This window comes from Maniola hyperantus, chromosome 10, assembly GCF_902806685.2.
Source record: "Maniola hyperantus chromosome 10, iAphHyp1.2, whole genome shotgun sequence".
Classification (NCBI taxonomy): domain Eukaryota; kingdom Metazoa; phylum Arthropoda; class Insecta; order Lepidoptera; family Nymphalidae; genus Maniola; species Maniola hyperantus.
In genome coordinates, this window is record NC_048545.1 from 15,429,857 (window position 1) to 15,447,678 (window position 17,822).

At 37.7% G+C, this 17,822-nt stretch overlaps 1 protein-coding gene and 1 long non-coding RNA gene across 3 annotated transcripts in view; one reads left to right on the forward strand and one right to left on the reverse strand.

The window, feature by feature from the left end:
- The window catches only part of LOC117986168 (collagen alpha chain CG42342), a 440,414-nt gene that overhangs the window by 110,394 nt on the left and 312,198 nt on the right, over positions 1–17,822 (forward strand). The window lies entirely within an intron of this gene.
- LOC138402941 (uncharacterized) lies at positions 8,546–12,168 on the reverse strand. Its single transcript, XR_011237249.1, has 3 exons — positions 9,907–12,168; positions 8,827–8,963; positions 8,546–8,709 (listed from the first exon to the last, which is right to left on the reverse strand). It is a non-coding gene; the product is annotated as an uncharacterized lncRNA (long non-coding RNA).

Below are 17,822 nucleotides of genomic sequence, written 5' to 3' on the forward strand. Positions count from 1 at the left end.
TAATTAAAATTTATAGGGAGGCTATTAATTATTCATTATGAATAAAAAATCACTTATAAAATAGGAAACATGATCTTATATCATAATATTTGTTTTATAAATTTTATGCATTGTATTAAAATTGAAAAAAGGTTTTTCATTAAAAATTGCCTTTAACAGAATATAGCAAATAATTCCTCAAACTACAGTAATTTTCGTAGGTACCTACTTACTATAATTTATTATTAGTCCCAATCTATAAGTAATTTCGTAATCTCAATCAATTTGGCGATGGAAATTGAAGATTCATGGATAGTTAAGATAATTTATAGTAATTTATATTGTAACCATTTTAATTATATTATTATAGTTACAAAAATGTGTTAGATAGAATAGAACTTGAAGATCCAATTCATTTTCTTTGATTACCTACTTTTTGAAGTGTTGGCCATGACTCATATTCAATGTTAATCATATTATGAGTAGAAAACCCACGATTGATAGTGGCACCATAAAAATAACTATCACAACACAGTCCTGGCTTTTATATTTTCATGTTAAGTTTGTCTATCACTATTTTACAAGTATTTATTTCGTAATATTATCTCCATTGTTCTATCATTCCTAATCGCCCATACATCAACGTTACCATAAGACACTTTCCTGTACCTATACCACTCGATGTATTTCATTAATCACATTATAGAGAAAAGTATCTGAATCTTTATTATTACCTCGATAATAAACTCTATTGATGATCCTGTAAAGCTCTTTTTCATTTATTTGTCGATAGTGTAGAGACTATAGACATAGACGATCATAGTGCATTATTAAGTAGGATCTATTTGATTGATAGGCGTCGTGCGGGTCAGAGATCATCCGAGGGCTTCTAATTCATTCTTACGCTTTATTTTGATCTTAATTTTGATCGATTGCTCTGTAATAGACGTCTTATTAAAATTTTATTACAGTTCTACATTAACAGCATCAATATCGCCGCTTTTTCACCGGTACTTTGGGTATTAGGTTTACCGTAGACCTACCTATTTTAGGTTAAAACGTCACTTTCTGATATTGCGGCGTTGTTAAAGTTTTTATTATGAGAGTGGTAGCGGCCATTACAGTAATGTGTTCTGTACAGGAGTGTGGCTAAGCGCCTCATTTGCAAATGGCGTCGTGTCGTAGGCTCTGCCATTTGGCTTAAGCGACACTCTTAGCGCGACACTCAGTAAAGTAATTCAATTTAGAAGCAAAATACACTTGAAACTTCACACTTGAAGTGGTTTCCATTTCGCTATTAGGTCTTAGGTAGTCTTTATTTAGCGACCAGTGTGAAGGAAAACATCTAGAGGAAACCTGCATGCCTGAGCCTGAAAGTTCTCTATTTTCTCAAAGGTGCGTAAATAATCCATACTTCCATACTAATATTATAAATGCGAAAGTGTGTCTGTCTGTCTGTCTTTCACGGTCCATCCGTTCAACCGATTTTGATGAAATTTGGTACAGAGATAGCTTGGATCCCGGGGAAGGACAATAAAGGCTACTTTTTATCTCGGAAAATCAAAGAGTTTCCAATGGGATTTTTTAAAACCTAAATCCACGCGGACGAAGTCGCGGGCATCATCTAGTGTTTTTATATAAAACTCGGAGGACGTTTAGAGATTTTTCAGTTGTAGCCTAGATCTATGTATACCTAACAGGTAAAATCATCATCGTCAACCGATAGAGGTCTATTGCTAGACATAGGTCTCCTATATAGAGACTTCTACACGCCGCGCCGCGGCCTTGCGCCGCCCGCCTGGATCCAGCGGCGCCCTGCCGTCGTTTGATGTCGTCTTTCCATCTAGTGGAAAGTCTCCCAACCCTGCGCTTTCCAGTGTAAGGTTGACATTCCTGCATCTAGGGACCCCGATGTCTATTGATTCTTCGAACTTTATGCCCCATTGCCTCACCCATTGCTTCTTCAGCTTAGCAATCCATTGGGTCATGTTGTTTAAACTCTGGTACGAATCTCCTCAAGTTTATTACCTACTCCTAATAGTATTGTCAAATAGGTTTCTCACGTGGCGTACACGTATATATTTTGTAGTTGGTTCTGCAAAGTTGCGAAGTCGAAACAAACTACAAATTCTGTTTGTATAAGGCCCTTCTTACATTACGATACTTATAGACGACTAGTATCGTACGCGAGTCTCGAAAGTGAGTCGCTGAGGAGTATCTCACATACATTAGTATGCAGACTTCCTCGCATCTGCTACTAATCTCGCGATACCCGCCATGTCGTCGCCCGCGCGTTGCGTCTCCTATTCTCCAGGCATGCGACTGCGGTATCGTCTCCTGCGAGTAACGCAATGTATGAAGGGGCTAACGTGTTAGTTTATGGGCGTCGGGAACTTTGTGAATGTGCGTTGTTAAGTAGCATCTTGTACCCTCCTGTATCGGTGTTGTTTCTGATACTTACGCTGGTTAGTGGTTGTTACTGGGACTTCCACATTATAAATCTTACATTTATAAATCTTGTTTAAGGGCCAACTCCCTGAAATGGTTTTAATCAATCTTTTTAGGCGCACTCTGACATTACTCAGACTTAAGATTGAGTTAAAACGAGACAGATTTATGTGATAGATATAGCTCTGTCTCGTTTTAACTCTGTCTTAAGTGAAAACCGTGAATTTGTGGTTACATCACACAAAAAAAATTAAATTGTGGTCATGAACTAATAATTAGTATTTTCAATTTTCCAAGTAAGATAACTATATCAAGTGGGGTATCACATGAAAGGTCTTCACCTGTGCATTCTAAAACAAATTTTTATTATTTTTATATATCATAGTTTTTGAATTATCCTAGCAAATGTCGAAAAAATACGACTGCAGTACGGAACCAGAACGCACTTGGCCGGTTTTTAACTCTATGGGTCAGCTGTCAAGTCTTTTAGTATGGTTCACCTTTAAAATAAGGACAAAATCGTTCTTTTCACATGAAATTGGACACAAAAAGTTAAAATGGCGCGTGAGGAGTTAAATTTTCCGCGTTACACAATGTGACCTTAATCAAACATCTCACACAAAGAGTCATATATCAAACTCACAGTAACTATGATGGCTGATAGCTGACCCTCGAGGGACGGAGGAAATAATATCGCTCCATCCTCCTCCCACGCTCAAACCCTGTACTTACACTATTTCAAGCTTTTTGTACGGGAAAAGGCTGAAAGTAATCATATTATTTCGTTGCCAGGGTAAATGGTAATATTACTTGATATAATATTATAACTTTTCACAATAGACGATATTATTACGAAGGATTTAACAATTTTTTGCAATAAACGGTTGGACTACAGCACACACAAATTCACATGGCAATCATCTCTCGTGGTTTACATACTAATATTGTGTTATTAGCATAGGATCTTGCAATATGGACAGTTTGCTTGTAATTAGTGCTAATCAACATAACTGCACTAATTGACATCGGCCCAGCTAAATTACGTCCGTCAGATAAGATTGCCTCGTGACTCGCGATCATAGCTAATTGCCGATCGACATTATATTTCTTATCATGTTCTATGAGGTGACAAACGTCTATGGTGACAAATCACTATCAATATTATAAATGTGCAAATGTATCTGTTTGTTTGTTTGTTAATAAGTTTGTTGATTTTGTGGCGGTTGCCACAGATGCAACTAGATGGCGCTATTCAATCGATAACATTTCACGACGTAGTCCCGAACAAATGTACCACCGACAGTACTCGCACTAACGGAGTTTTCTGCAATCTGGACTATAAATATAAGTAACAAGACACAACCGTCGGCCCAGCTGGCGCTACAGAGCACAGCCAACCGCTCGGTGGGAGATCTCCCTTTGGTACAGTCGAGCCAGCGCATCGCTCCCGTACAATTTGTTGGTTTGTCCTTCAATCACGTCGCAATGGAGCAACCATGCGAAAAAGTCGTGAATTTTTGCATGGGTAGGTCTCGGTAAGATCGGGAAAGTGCATCGATATAAATTCCTTGGGAAAGTGACATAAGCTACATTTTATCCCGGAAAATCGAAGCCACCAAGACATCAGCGAGCTTTTGAGAATTTTTTTTTTAAAGTTATAAAAGCTACATATTTTACCAGTTAGTAACCAATTTCCAGCCAACCTTTTTCTCATCTAGGCACTCAAAAAAGTAATATTTGGTAAACAAACAAGCGAAAACGGGGGTACAATAACAAATTGTGCGGCGCCCGTAGAGACTTGACGGCAAACCAATCTCAATTGTTTGCTAATTAAATAACCAGAAGAATTAACGGAAAATACAAATTGGAAAATACAAGGTAATATGATTTTTTGTGGTGTAACGTGTTAATTAGTCGTTAGCGATGGTTCAATGTTCGATTCTCAATATAAATACTTCTTCCTCTTGTCCTTATCCCACATTAAGGTCGGCATTAACCAGAAGCAACAACAGAAATTATACGGGTTCAACAAAAATAAGACACCACCACAAGATAAAATACTATAATAAGATACCACAAGAACAAAAATAATAAAATAAAATGGCATCAGGCATTCCTTTGCGGAAATCCATGATATACAATAAACCAAAAGCTTAATTAACAAGCGAGTTTTCTATAAAACGTAAACGTTCATGCAGACAAAGCTGCGGGAAAAAACTCCAGGTTAATAGCATGTACTAATAAACCACTAAAACCGACATCTCCGAAATTAAGGGGGCAGTCGTAAACCCGTAATCCCATACATCCACCCTCCCCCCTCCACATATCCTCCACGAGGATAATACACTCGCCTCCTCGCGTGATTAATGATCGCTGACGGCTTTCAAACATCACCGAATGCCTTCGCGGCTGAACTTTGACCGCTCCACTGTGCCACAGTATTTGTCTTTGTCTTTGCTTTGAACAACATCAGGGGACTTAGTAAAAAAAAAAAAAAAATATTTATAAGCTGTCATAACCTAAAAGGTCGGGGGTTCAAAACCTCTAACTTTTTGGAGTCATATGCGTTTTAAGTAATTAAATGTCACTTGCTTTAACGGTGATGGAAAACATCGTGAGGAAACCTGCATACCTGAAAGTTTTCCATAATGTTCTCTCAAAGGTGTGTGAAGTCTACCAATCCAGACACATAAATAAAAAATTCCACCACTTGTCCAAGCTGAATGACTAGTCCTTAGTCTACAGGAACTACTCTTATTTGGAAATTGGTTAAAAATCTAATTATTTTTGGTACAACAAACAAAAAGATTGTTGGGCAAAGTCAGTAAAACTTGTAAGGAATTGGGAACAGAGGTGGGCGTGGAGCAGCAATATATCGTCGTCCCCCGAGACTGCATCATTTACTTTATCTTCTGTAGCCCTGCTCCCCGCGGGGGACTTGCTGCTAATAACATTTCTGAGATCATTGCTATACATTTAGTAGGTATACCTAGGTTGGGGGATATTCCAACAAAATTCCTTGAGCGGAAAAAAAACGCTCGGATTTTTCTTGTCTTTTCCTGTCCCTCACTTTTAATATAGGTAACTTCAAGTTCAGATTGACTAAGCATCCTCTAGGCAAGTGCGCTCCATCTTAGGCTGCATCATCACTCGCCAGGTTTGATTGCAGCCAAGCGCTAGGTAGTCTGCAATACAAAAAAAAATTGTATAGTCCAGAACTTGTTGAATTTTCTTTGATTTCTTTGATTCAATTTTCTTTTTTTTTTCTGCAAAAAACAAGTAGGAATAACATAAAATACTACAGACAAATCTTCCACTATTCACAATCACTTGTCAAAGTGGATACGAGTAGTACGTGATAATAACAAAAAAAAATCTATTATAATAAAGATTGAAAGACAAAAATAACAAGGCCCTGTTCAAATAATATTCACGTAGAGAGAAACTAACCGGAGAGCGCGTGAAACTAGTGTCGCAATATCTGGAGTGTACGACATCGTGACCGAGCTAGAGCAACATGTGTCGTGACGTGCGTGCCGGCAACTACGAGCAATATGATAACAATAAGTATTAGACGCTAGAGCAAGTTCCCAGGACCGCCAGACGATACGTTTTCTGAAAAACAAAATATTTGGGATAGAGTTGTGTTAGTGTGTATTTTTAACGTACGCATATCTGCTAGTTTAGGCCGAGTATCAGGTGATAAAGGGACCTACATAAAAAACTACTCATTTTTCTTAAAGTCTACGTGTTGGTTTTTATGTATGTTTCCTGATTAGCATAATTTGAAAATTTGAAACTTTAAGCAAAGTAAGTAATATTTTTACATAATATTCTCTTTATTATTTATTTTATATCTAATTCGAACGGCAGTGCCTCTTAAACTAACTAGATAATTAATGATAAATTAAAATACAAACAAAGGTACAAAAAAAGACACAAAATACAAAACGATAAAACATTAAAGGATATTTTTAGGAAGGACATTATAGGAAGGAACATTTTGAATGTACGCTGAGAACATTGAATGACATTGAATGAATGACACTGCTGGCGCAACCGCGCGCTCGCACTTGCCTGCTGCAGCGGGCGCCGCTCACGCGCGCGACTTGCACGCTCAACTCGGTCGCTGAACACATCGACCTGTTCAGCTGCTCACTGGGCGAGTTCATAAGGGCCACAACGTTGTTGTTAAGTTTTTAAATAAAGTAGGGTTATTTAAGTTTACTTAGCTATCGTATTAGGTTAGCCTGTAAGGATAGTTTTAAGTTGTAAATAAATAAATAAAAAATAAAAAAAAATGTTCATGCAATGCTCTCCGCGTACTTCAGGAACTCCCGAATCAAAAATATAAGTACACCCGTCATTGAATCGCTCCCATTGAGCATTTATTGACCAAAAGCGCGTTGAACGATGCCAATGAACCCGGTATAGGTGCCATAGCTCTAGCAATAGTGCGATGACGTGGGTCCAAACCACTACCTTTGAATTGGCCGTCAGCACAAGCTAGCAAATATTCGTGTTTCGCAGAAAAAAAGTAACGTCTGGCGATCCTGGGATCGTGAACCACAATAATAGGTACCATGTCCCATATTCTGTACACATACTTGTACCCGCAACATGCCAGCTGACTCCTTAGCTGCAGACTACACGCACCGTCGAGCGAAAAGCTAAGCTTTAGCTTCAACAATTTGGTGTCTCATTGACGGAACTACGTTTTAAGGTGACGCTGGATGCACGTCCGAACTGCTCGGCCCACGTGGGTAACCTGTATGCTATTTCACCTAACATTGTGATAGAAAGAGATAGACTCAGTGATGAGCAGTGTAGCGAGTGCATGCGCTCACACTAGCGTCCGGATATATTGATGATGGCACACAGATAGTTGGACAGATGTCACCGATGAATTTTTGTAAATATATGATTTATGAAGGAACTACTTATTTCAATTATTATTGTATAAGATTTTATGGAAGAGCGGGGTCGCCTGCCACGAGTACTCGTAGCAATACTAAAACAGTTACTGGGATGGTCCCAATTACTACGCACTATGTGAAATTGTTTTACCTACTGAAATAAATATTTTTTAATTTTTTTTTGAATGATAATGATTACCTACTTATCTTTTGATGAATACTATAAAATCTCACTTACATACATACCTATTAGGTAACTACTGCCTCAGCGTGTATAAACAACTCGTATATATTATAGAAATCCATACTTCTATGAAGTGTCTGTCTGTAATTTCGAAATAACTACCGCAAGCTCATAATATTGTTATTTGAACTGTACCATAACAGCTGAATCAAACGTTTTTAAAAACTGTCTGTCTGTCTGTCTGTTTGAACGGGCTAATCTTCGGAACGGCAGAACCTATTTTGACGGGACTTTTACAGACAAGTAGAGGATTAACAAAGGATACTTTTTTAACCGAGTTTTAAAAAAGGAGTTGTGTTTTTCTACCTATGTACACAGAAATCTCCGAGATTTCTGAACCGATTTGGGTATTTTTTTTAATTGATAAAGAAACTTTGCAACATTGTCCTATATAAAATGTCATTTTATATAGGACACACAGGATTTCAACTCCTCAATCCTGATGCTGCAGGGGACATGACCACCAAAACTTATGGGATTTTGAAACTGTCGGTTATAAATTGATATTGGAGGTAGGTACCTATATCTACCAAGTAAAGACTTTATCATTGAACTCGAAGACCCACTTCTCGACCCTGATGCTGTACCTAAGGAATTGCATTGCTAAATCGTGGTGATCCCACGGAATTTTAAATGAATCATCGCCCACGCCCGTTCGGTACCCTCATTCCGCACATTGTTTTGATTAGTCAGTCCACCAATCACAACAAAGCATTCTCCCCTGTCCCCCGCCAACATTTTACGATTTTGTTTTCATGTAAAACCTTGTATATGCGTACTCTAGGAGTTGAATTCTCTGTGCTGGCGGATTACCTATTAGGAACACATGATTACACATTCGTTTGTCTGTGAAAATAACTTTTGTTGCCTACACTTATCTATTAGTAGCGACTAAAAACTATATATACTATCTACTTGTACAAAACAATACAAAAGTCAAAATAAATTCCACTTTGATCTCAAAAATGAAAATTTTATTTTTATAAGTAGGAAGTAGGTACAATTCAATTTCCCTCTAAAAGCCCACTACACACATAAACACAATATGTATCATTTTCTGTTTCAACAGTCACATTAGATGTATCATTCGACGCAGAACTATTGAAGCTCTCCATTTCATTTCTGGAATTAATAAACATACAATCAACATAATTATATTGTGAGTATTATCTATATAGAATGTATGCAAAAAACATAGCATAACACTATAACACTATAACACATAACACTATAACTTACAAGTATGGTATGGTAGACCTTTCAATATTTAGTACAGAATTGAATGTTGCAGCATCATGTTGGATTTCAGTGGTACGTATATTGGGCACATTCATTTTATTTTCCTTGTTTTCTTCTAAAAGGAATGTCTTGAGTCACTAAAATACAACATAATTCAGCATTGACAAATCTGACAACAAATAGTAAATCTCTATATTATATAAAAATGAATCGCTGAATGTGTTGCTGATCGCAAATCTCGAGAACAGCTGCACCGATTTCGCTAATTATTTTTGATAATATTCCTTGAAGTACGGGGATGGTTCTTATGGAGAGAATTTTTTTAAAAAGTCCTGAAAAAGAATCGACTGTAGGCGGTGCGAAGTTCGTCGGGGCAGCTAGTAACATAATAATTATATTATCCTAATCCTAATCTAAATATATAAAAGAAAAAGGTGACTGACTGACTGACTGACTGACTGACTGACTGACTGACTGACTGACTGACTGATCTATCAACGCACAGCTCAAAATACTGGACGGATCGTGCTGAAATTTGGCATGCAGATAGCTATTATGACGCAGGCATCCACTAAGAAGGGATTTTTGAAAATTCAACTCTGGAGGGGGTGAAATAGGGGTTCGAAATTTTGTGTAGCCCACGCGGACGAAGTCGCGAGCATAAGCTAGTCTATAATATAAAAATGAATCACTAAATGTCATCGCAAATCTCGAGAACAGCTGAACCGATTTCGCTAATTCTTTTTTAAATTAGGTATTCCTTGAAGTACGAGGATGGTTCTTACCGAGAGAAAAATTTAAAAAATTTGAATCGACTGTTAGGCCGTAGGCGGAACGAAGTTCGCCAGGGCAGCTAGTGGAATTATAAATGTGAAAGTGTAGATGTTTGGATGTTTGTTACTCAATCACGCAAAAAAGGCTGAACGGATTTGAATGAAATTTAGAATTCTTAACTGGATTAACACATAGGCTACTTTTTATCCCGGAAAATCAAAGAGTTCCCGCGGGATTTTGAAAAATGTGAAATCCACGCGGACGAAGTCGCGGGCATTAGCTAGTATCTAAATAATATCAACTTACAAACACAGTGTCAAATTTTCAGAAGCTGGCTCTAAATGGTACGGTGTGATAGCATCATAATCTAATTCAATTCGATTTTTTGCTTTGTCGTTTCCTTGTCAAAGAAAATCCTGTGATCCACTAAAATAGAAGTATAATATATAAGTATTTATTAAAAATAAATAAATGTCATCATCAAATTCACCATCCTGGAGAACCTTGAAAACGACACTCGCGTCTATTTTTTATAAAAAGTGCTGGCCCGCCATCTTAGATTAAAAAATTAATGTCATTATCAAAACCAGCATCCTGGAAAACCTGAAAACGACACCCATTTCTATTTTTTGTGAAAAGTGCATGTCTGCTATTTTGGATTTGAAAATAAATGTCATTATCAAATTCAGCATCCCGGAAAAGTACATATTCAGTCAAATAAAATTCCCGTCGAGTCACATTGTTACTCACGTCGGGTGTGACTCACGGGAATAACCCCGAAAAAGTAATGGCATTATCATCACAAGATAATATTATGGTTTGGAAAGATTCTGATGAATTTTAATAGATCTCCTCTTTGCAAGGGATTTGCTTTTGCGAGTCTAAACCGTTTCTTTTTCCTCTTCCGCCAATCCATTTTTGTTTCTGTTACATGAAAACTCAAGTATATAATTAAATTGTCTAAGCACACAATATGACCTACATACTTATATTTGTAACTAGATGATACACGCGACTTCGTCCGCGAGGATATAGTGGTTTTTTAATCCCACGAGAACTCTTTCAAAAGCGATCACTATTTCAAATTTCAGCCAAATCCGTCTTGTACTTTTTGCGTGAAAGGGTAACAAACCTATACACACACACACGCAGATACAAAATTTCGCCTTTATAATATAAGTGTGATTTGACAACCCTGACTTTCGGAATTCGGATAAGTCCAAATTATATTTTATTACTAGTTGATGCCCGCAACTTCGTCCGCGTGGAATTAGGTTTTTAAAAATCCCGTGGGAACTCTTTGATTTTCCGGGATAAAAAGTAGCCTATGTGTTAATTTAGGGTATACCCTAAATTTAATTATATACCAATACGTGCAATTTATAATTTAAAACCGCGCGATTCCCTACGAGAGATATTTAAGGAAATAGGTATTCTTACAGTAGCTTCCCAATATATTTACAATAATATAATTTTTGTACGACAAAACATTCACAGTTACAAAAAAATCAGTGATCTCCATGATAGGCAAACTAGAAACAAAAATAAGCTAGCTACTCCTGCGCTCCGCCTCTGGAAGGTGCGAAAGTCATTTGTGGGAATGAGTGTAATATTTTATAATAAAATTCCACAAGCAATTTTAGACTTGCCTTTACACAAGTTTAAAAAATGTGTTAAAAGTATGCTCCTAAAAAAAGCATATTATACAGTCGCAGACTATGTAAACGATAAAAAAGCTTGGATTTGACTCGCTCCAGCAATGCACGGGGGTGCAATGGCTTGTATAGTACGGTATAATAACATTGTAAATTGAAAAATTAAAAAGAGCAACCGCCGAGTTTCTTGCTGGTTCTTCTCGGTAGGAACGGCATTCCGAACCAGTGGTAAATTAAACCTGACTATTCATAAGCACTTTTAAAAAGTTTACATGAATAAAAAAACATTCTATTCTATTCTATTCTATTCTATTCTATTCTATTCTATTCTAATTAACACTTTTATCTATCTCCATTCCCAATTTCATCCAAAACCGTTCAGCCGTTTTTGTGTGATTGAGTAACAAACATCCAAACATCCACACACACACACATCACTACACCTATTATAAATGTGAAAGTGTGTTTGTTTGTTGGTTCGTTGGTTTGTCCTTCAATCACGTCGCAACAGAGCAACGGATCGAAGTGATTTTTTGCATGGGTATGGTTGACCTGGAGAGTGACATAGGCTACTTTTTATCCCGGAAAATCAAAGAGTTTCCACGGGATTTTTAAAAATCTAATTCCACGCGTACGAAGTCGCGGGCATCACCTCATCATCATCATGATCAACCCATCGCCGGCTCACTACAGAGCACGGGTCTCCTCTCAGAGTGAGAAGGGTTTTGGCCATAGTCTACCACGCTGGCCATGTGCGGATTGGTAGAATTCACACACCTTTGAGAACATTATGGAGAACTCGGCATGCAGGTTTCCTCACGATGTTTTCCTTTACCGTTAAAGCAAGTGATATTTAATTAATTAAAACGCGTATAACTCCGAAAAGTTAGAGGTGCGTGCCCGGGATCGAACCCCCCGACCTCCGTTTAGAAGGCGGACGTCCTAACCACTAGGCTATCATAGCTTCACCTAGTTTATAATATTAGTAGGATATATGTAAACTACTACCACCAGCTGTCGATACGATGCATTCTAAAATAAATCGACCGACCGACCGACAGACCGACCGGCCAAGTACGAGTCAGACTCGCGCCCCGAGGTTTCCGTACTACAATAGTAAAATGTTTATCTCTAAATCTCTGTTTAGAGATAAGCATTAACAATGTAACTTAATTTATTACTACTATGTAACTAGAATTTCGGTACATATAAAAATGAATCGCTAAATGTGTTGCTGATCGCAAATCTCGAGAACAGCTGAACCGATTTCGCTAATTCTTTTTTTATAATATTCCTTGAAGTACGAATATGGTTCTTACGGAGAGAAAATTTTTAAAAAATTCCTGAAAAAGAATCGACTGTTAGGCGGTACGAAGCTCGCCGGGGCAGCTAGTGAAAAATAAAAATAAATAAATAGGTAAATAGTATTTTTTGACATTTTGCATGATAAATCAAAAACTATTTAGTATGCACTAGATGATGCCCGCAACTTCGTCCGCGTGGATTTAGGTTTTTTAAAAATCCCGTGGGAACTTTGATTTTCCGGGATCAAAAGTCAAAGTCAAATGATTTGTTCAAAATAGGTAATAAATTACTCTTTTCGATTGTCAGTTGTTGGATTTGTAAAATATAGTGTTGATAGACCTTTTTTTTTGGGTTGTGCCACACATGACATACTTTATTCCGGCGCTTCTTCTACTTGAGGTTTTTTGACTTTATTACTCAAGTATAAGAGGCGCTGGGATAACCTAACCAGTTGGTAACTGGTAATGTGTGGTACAGCTTTAAAAAATAAACGTTTTTTCTTTTCTTTCTTTTTCTTTTCTAATAATATGCCATATGACATAATGCTGTGAAAGTAACTAAAATATACTAGTCTCGCCGTTTCTATGTCTGTCAACAGGTGAGATTGCAGTCAAGGGCTAACTTGTATCTGAATAAATAAATAAAAAAGTACTATTTGTACGAAGCGTTGCGTACTTTGTTTGTAAGACGGACAGACAGACAGACAACAAACTGATCCTATAAGGGTTCCTTTTTCCTTTTGAGGTACGGAATCCTAATGATCTCTCTTTTTGCACTGCATTTAACCTGAATCCAAGAATTTCCGATCCGAAATAGTCGTAAGCAAGACTGTATCGTCACCTACCACCAGGTGAGATTGCAGTCAAGGGCTAACTTGTATCTGAATCAATATTATTATTATTATTTTATTACTTATAATAAAACTGTAACAGGTGAAATTCTGTACATTGAAGATATTTTGAAATTTTTTTTTCGAGGGCACTCTATAATCGATACTGAACCCAAAACTGGAATTTTTTTCATTTTTGTCTGTCTGTCTGTCTGTCTGTCTGTATCACGGCCGCGCATCACGCTGAAACTACTGAATGGATTCCAATGAAACTTGGTACGATTTGACGTCATACTATGAGGATATATATAGGATATAGGATACTTTTTATCCCGAAATTCAGCATGGTTCCCTTAGGAGAGGGGTTGAAAGTTAAAATGTATACTGAGCTGTAATTCATTAACGCGTAGTCCGATTTCATTCATTCTTTTTTGTTAGAAACCATACATGTTAAAACTTCAAGTGCCAACTTCTCAACCATCATCATAATAATCACGGGTAGCTTTTGTACTTTTGGATTTCAATCAGCTGTTTTAGGAATAGTTGATGTTGAATTGATATTAAAGGTACGCTTAGAATAAACTATCTCTGGTTTAGGTACCAAGCAACGACTTCATAATTCAACTCGATATCCCAACTCTTCAACCCTGATGATGCAGGGTATTGCACTCCTAAGCCACTGTTGATTGTGAGATAATATTGTAGATGCCAAACATATATACCATTATTGAACTTTAAGTTCCAACTCTTCAATACTGATGCTGCAGGGTACTGCACTCCTATTCTATGGGTTTTAGGAACTGTTGTTGGTGAATTAATATTGTACCATTTACTATTGTACCAAACCACGACTACATGGTTGAACTCCGTTCACAAAAATCCACGCACTCCATCGAAATCCTGTTCTATTCCAAACTTATTCGCCAGCGTGACAGGAGTGGAGAAGGCGGATAGGGACGTGTGAGGGGTGCAACGGATCAACGTGATTTTTTCCATCATCATCAGCCTGCGGTCGTCCACTGTTGGACATAAGCTTTCCCTAAAGAGCGCCACCACACCCGGTCCTCAGCCTTCCTCACCTAGCCACTTCCCGCCAGCCTCTGTATATCGTCGGTCCATCGTGCTGGAAGGCGTCCCACACTACGCTTACTTATACCTACGCGGTCTCCACTCAAGAACTTTCCGGCTCCAACGGCCATCACCTCTACGACAGGCATGACCTGCCTTCTTTTATCCCAGAAAATAAAAGAGTTCCCACGGGCTTTTGAAAACCTACATCCACGCGGACGAAGTTGCGGGCGTCAGCTAGTAAATAAATAAAAAAGTACTATTTGTACGAAGCGTTGCGTACTTTATTTGTAAGACGGACAGACAGACAGACAGACAGATAGACGGACAGACAGACAGACGGACAGACCGACAGACGAACAGACGGACAGACGGACGGGCAGACGGACCGATGGACGGACCGACAGACGCATGGACGGACGGACGGACTGACGGACGTACGGACGGACGGACGGACGGACGGACGGACGGACAGACGGACGGACGGACAGACGGACCGACAGACAGACAGACAGAGGGTTCCGTTTTTTCCTTCTGAGGTACGGAACCCTAAAAATACAAAGAAATACCACCAGGTAGGTACCTACCTACCTATATTATTATACATATACAGGTACCTTTTTAGGGTTCCGTACTTTATAAGGAAAAAAGGGACCCTTAGGATCACTTCGTTGTCTGTCTGTCTGTCCGTCTCTCCGTCTGTGTCGTATCTGTCACACAAACCTATAGGATACTTCCCGTTGACCCAGAATCATGAAATTTAGTAGGTACGTAGGTCTTAGAGCACAAGTAAAGGAATAAATCCGAAAACCATAGATTTGTGATTACAACTTACAAAAAAAAATTAAAGTGTGTTAATGATATAATTAATGATGAAATAAATATAATTTTCAATGTATAATAAGTATACCAAGTGGGGTATTATATGAAATGGCTTTACTGTATTGTGTGTATTCTAAAACACATTTTTATTTATTTTTATGCATAATAGTTTTTGATTTATGGAGCAAAATGTCAAAAAAATACCTGAGTACGGAACCCTTGGTGCGCGAGCAACTCGCACTTGGCCGGTTTTTTAAAATTAGATAAAATAAATAACTAAACAAAGTTACTTACCTATTGTACTAGGACCACACGAGTAGATATCCCTACTAGGACCTCAACAACAAAGTCAGGTCAATAAACCAATGAATAAAATTGGTGTCCAAATTTCAAATTCCAGAGGTCAATGTACAAAATGCAATAAGTATTTGAAGGACTTATTGACTCTGCTCTGCTCAATCTTCTACACATTTGCATAGCCACTGAATAAAAATTAATTTTATAAAATCATTACGACTTTTGTTTTTGAAAACATATTAATAACAACAGTTGTCGTCATAGAAACCACAATATTACACGCGCAGCCGCGCGCCGCTGGGCTGGCCCTTCCCTCCGCCACCCGCGCGGTGTCTAATGTTTTGGGGTGAGAAGCATGATGATTTTAGCCGAAATCTAGCGCTTGAAAAGGGTTGAACAGTAGTTTGGGAAAAGTATTTTTGAGAAAAAACTACTGAATTTAGGTTTGCAAAGTAAAGTTATTTCAACTAATGAATAAATAAACTATGTCTAATGATAATTTTTTTTAGAATTTTCCTATTCCTAATCTTATTTATTTACGCCCAAAGTTGACATAAATTTAGTGTTAAAATAGGAATCTTTTGAGGCTCGTAACTTTTAAATCAATATTTTTTTCAATGTTTTAGATATCATTGAACCTAGATAATGACGAGATAAATCGATATAATTCTTAGTTTTGTGCGTACAATATCGAATATTGTTGTATTTTCCCTCCTACGTTTGTATGAAGAAAGTACCGAACTGAGCTGCCTTAATCATTATTATCGAATAGACCTCCACTGCTGGACATAAGTCTTTCTAGAGACTTGCACACGCTATGGTCTTGCGCCGCCTGAATCCAGCGGCTCCCTGCCACTCGTTTGATGTCGTTTGACTAATGGGCGGTCTTTTTTAACGTTGCGCTTTTCGGTGCGAGGTCGCCATTCTAACCTTGGGACCCTTACGTCTATCGGTTTTACGAACTATGTGCCCTGCTCATTGCCATTTCAGCTTCGCAATCAGTTGAGCAATGTCGGGTAGCTAGCTCTAGCTCTGCTACGGATGTCCTCATTTCTGATTTGATCACGTAGAGAAACTCCAAGCATAGCTCTCTCCGTGTCGCCCGCTGAGTGACTATAAGCTTTCTCATAATTAATATAAACACGAGTTGAATAAATCCTTTCATGAATTCAGTTAAAAATAGAGGATATAGTATTATGATTTTTTGACAATATACCTCATCATTTGTGCTGATATTTTCTTGCTTTTAACTGGAGCTCCAGTCATGAATTCTGAAACATCGTTTTCATCTTTTAACCATTTTGCCACACCACGAATTGTCACCAAAACCTCTTCTTTGTAGTGTCTGAATAAAAAAAAAACAAAGATTTTTTCGTTAGTTCGAATATAATAACTGAACCGTTGATGTTAATCTTGCGGCCCACAGCTCCCCATTAATTAACAACCATCAAAACTGATAGTAATGTATTAATTGCCGCGCTATCGTAAACGACGTATTTTATTGAGACAAGGGACATTTACGCGACTGGCTACAGATGGGATGCTGGGAAGGAGTGTTGATCTCGTTAGTTTTGTTTCAATGCTTCGGGAATTATTGAAACCGAGGGTGAGATCTATAGAGTGCGCTGTGACTTTTCTTAGATTTAAGACAAAGTTAAAACGAGACAGAGCTATATCTCTCACGTAAATCTGTCTCGTTTTAACTCAATCTTAAGTATGAGGAAAATCAAAGTGCGCTCTATAGATCTGCTTAAATATGTTGATCATTTAAAAGGCTAAGTTTTACCTTAGTACAGCCTGAATACTTATTACAGTATGCATGAATTTATACAGGGTGTAATTAGAACGCTAGCAAAAACTTTGCGCTATTATACTACGTAAACGCAATTCAATACCAATAATCATTTGCCTTATACTTGTACTTTTAGTCAATTAATATTTTTCAAACCGCAATGTATAGCGTGCAAAATGCTACGCCTATGACGCGGCATCAACCCCGCGGCACCTATCTATGCAACGTTCGTTGACCTCTACCATCAGTCGGATGTGAATTATTTGCAATAAGTTCATTGCGAACTTTTAAAAACAAGTACACAATTTTTTAATCACATTTTGTTGTGATATCTTGTCATTGATTTATTCGTTTTGATCTATATTTTAATTCCTTTGCATTAAATATGATAATTTACTTCACCAATTAGCATAGTTTAATTAGATCGTCGTCCGATAGTGTATTATCGAATATA